The sequence below is a fragment of the Gossypium hirsutum genome, chromosome A07 (assembly GCF_007990345.1).
Source record: "Gossypium hirsutum isolate 1008001.06 chromosome A07, Gossypium_hirsutum_v2.1, whole genome shotgun sequence".
Lineage (NCBI taxonomy): Eukaryota > Viridiplantae > Streptophyta > Magnoliopsida > Malvales > Malvaceae > Gossypium > Gossypium hirsutum.
Window position 1 is genome coordinate 28058429 of NC_053430.1, and position 3401 is coordinate 28061829.

Genomic DNA, 3401 nt, shown 5'->3' on the forward strand with positions numbered 1-3401 from the left:
GCTATCTTATTTAATTTATTTTTTAAATTACGGGTTCGTTAAGCAAAACATGTCTCATACAAAATCGTTATTACGCTTTAAAACATTTTTTATTGCAGAAGCTTTTGAAACCAGTTACGTGGCATAGTAGTTGAAAACCAGTTAGCTTTTGAAAACCCGAGTCTTACTGCTAGTAGATATAACTCAATTTAAATAAATCCCTAAATAAAATAAAACTTTAAAACATCCTTATTACATAAAGTTTACCCATGTAAAACTAATTTTACAAAATTCAAAACGAAAACGTAATCAGTGGTGTGGCCATCTCCGAGTCCCTCACAGCTCCAACCCACCTAAAGATTACCTGCAAAGATAGATAGAAAAGGTGAGTTTATGAAAACTCAGTGTGTAATCCATATTTATCAAACAATCAAACATACAGTTTTGAACAGTCTGGGCCTAAGCCCGTATCAGTCGCAATATCAGTGTGGGCCTTAGCCAATCAGTGTGGGCCTTAGCCCACTTTAGTACAGTATCAGAAATGCATACAAAGATACTACCCATCCATCCTCTACACTCCACTCCGTCCAGCCCTACACTCCATGTGGGGATAAAATTGACCAATCCATCCCTACACTTTAGAATATAGTACTGGTTGCGTCACTAACAGTATTTGCAATAGAGCTGTCAGTAATAGGCTTTTAACCTTTCGGTACACTTCCTCCAATATCATATGTCCCACCCCATGCAATGCAACATAATATAAATGTACATATATAAATAAGATGGCATGATCAATCATTCATATATCACAAAGGGGTATTTTCGTCATTTACCTCATAGAGGTATAATAGTCATAACATAAATTAAGGTTTAGCTATACTTACTGACCCAAGAATAGGTCCACAGTCGTCTCGTGCGACCCGTGCAACCTTAATAATTAAACAGTGAAAATGGGCCCAAGCCCATAATATGGCCCATGTGGACTCACACATTCGTGTGGCCCAAGAAGCCCAAATAATAGCCTTGGCCGTGTAAACAACACAGCCGGCCCAATAATCTCCACACATCCGTGTGGTTTACCAGTGTGAGGCCCACGAGCCCGTGGGGCCCACACGGCCCATTTTGGCCCAACGTGGCCTAAAACGACCTAAGCCCACGAAATCACTCGTGGTGGTCTCCACAATCACATGCTTACGCTTTTGCGTTTAGATGACCACACGGTGAGCGTACGCCCATGTGGCATCGATGATGCTAGTATTCCGGCTTTTGCCGTTTCATAATAGAAGTAGTGTGATTACACACCTGGTTGCGAAAACGAGCGAATTAGCCCACGGGCACTCCACCTAACACAACAAAAACTTCGGTCAAAATCTAATATACGCATTTAACAGAAACCCTAACTAAAACTTGTTTCAAAAGACTACGTACTAACGCTTAGCTTGAACGAGTGTGGTTTAAGCCCACTTAGAATGCCGACAAAAGTTAATATCAGCCACTTGATAATTATCTCCATGAAAAACGAACCCATTAAACATATTGCTTACACAAAGGTTGAACATCCCATAACCACCCAAGAATCATGGACATTCGGCCAAGATCAAGAATCCCAAAAGTGCATCAGTTTAATAACACCAACGAACAATGTTACCTTAGGAGGAGAGATGAGAAGAAGGTTCTGATCGTTCTTGAAATCCAAGCGAACTCCCTCACTCCTCGAGTAATACTATAACCCGAAACAAAAAGTACCATGATAAAAGAAAGAAGTGGTAAAAATCGGCATTTAGGTAGAAAAGGAAAGACTAATCGAAAATACATAGAAACAACAGAGACTTACCACTCGATGCTTAGCCAACGCAAAAGTGATTGAGTGAAAGGGAGGGAGAGAGCCGAATCTAAAAAGAGATGGAAGGGTTAACCACCAAAACTTGAGAGAGTGGAAGGTAGAAAAGAAACGGCAATGGAGACTGGGCAGAAGGTTGATGAAACGAAACAATGTTTGGCTACAAGGAAGGAAGTGTTCGGCACACAAAACCGAAAGTGAGCAAAGAAAAGGATACCCGATATTTGAGAGGAGAAAGATGAGGAAAAGAGAAGAAGTTGACTAAGTAAAACACGATATAGGAGAGCAAAACCAGAATACCCGAATGGTTACAATTGATATTGGGCCACCAAACAAGCAATACCTGAAAAGAAAACAACAAAAGATAATCATTTCAGAGAACCAAAACTCTAGCACTATTTCAGTGCTGAGAACAAAAGTGACCGAATTTGCACAATAAGCTTCCCACTTTTGACATGACACTACCTCACACCCCAACCTCCCCTATTTCCTACTAAAATCTCTCCCCTTATCTATCCCCAAATCCCTCAAACCACCAATTCAAACTCCTTTCAAACTCCCCCCTAACAACCAGCCACACACACCACTCTCCTTCAAACACTCCATCCATTAGAGTTTCAGTCAACCCCAACTACCAACCTTGCGAGAGCAGCAAAATATTACTCCCTTGCGCATAGGGTAGCTCTAACTCAAGACCCCTAGGCACACCCACACGCCACTTACCATTAAGCTGACAGGCGTTACATTGCCATGTTTCACTTATTTTAATTTAAAAGTCCATTATCAACATGCAAGGGTTTATTCAATAAGAAGACAAAAATTTTGCTAAAGCCTCGGTTTGAACCCAGGACTTCTCACACTACTCAAGACCCTTAACCATCACAGCAAGTAAGCCAACATGCAACATAACTCACAATTAAATTACTAAATATTTAGGGCATTACAACCTTTGTAACACCCCCATACCCGACTCGATCGTCGAGTCAAGGCATTAGGATGTCGCATTCATTGCCGAAGCAACTACTGAAAATTTTAGATCAGTTTATCATATTATTTAATTAATGTAGATCATTAAGTAATTTTAGTAATAATTGAATTTATGATAAAACTAATTATGAGTTAAAGAAGCTCATTAAAACATCCACAATTGATCAAAGACCAAATTGTAAAGTTCATAAAAATTTTTGAATTATCGTCGCGATGTTGGGGTTTCCACGTCATGACATGGCGAACTTGTCATCATGACGTTGTCTCCATTTTCTTACAAGTTTCACGCTTTATTTTTATTTATTTATTTTATATCATTACCTAAATCATATTCAGATGTCATAATTGCCACTTTATTTTACATATCATCCACTTACATCTATTTCTAATCTCAAGTCCTCATAAAAACATGATATTCAATTAAAGATAACAAAGTTTATAAAATTAACACAAATATTAATGTTTTACAAATAAGACCATTAGAGGACTTGCACTTTGCAAAATTAGTTTACCCATTTTATGTATATTTTGTATTTATTTCTAAATTGTGCCAATCAATTTAATTCTTCATAAAATTTTAACAAAGAATTCA

The 3401-nt window shown here is 38.3% G+C and overlaps 1 long non-coding RNA gene across 2 annotated transcripts; it reads right to left on the bottom strand.

Annotated features, from left to right (window-relative positions):
* Positions 1-208: 208 nt before the first annotated feature.
* On the bottom strand, positions 209-2875 carry LOC107956493 (uncharacterized). Of its 2 annotated transcripts, XR_005930600.1 has the most exons (5): positions 2123-2875; positions 1817-1982; positions 1411-1705; positions 1285-1325; positions 209-343 (listed from the first exon to the last, which is right to left on the bottom strand). It is a non-coding gene; the product is annotated as an uncharacterized lncRNA (long non-coding RNA). The 2 variants fall into 2 exon arrangements; XR_001700127.2 differs by having other exon boundaries at positions 1817-2875.
* Positions 2876-3401: the final 526 nt, after the last annotated feature.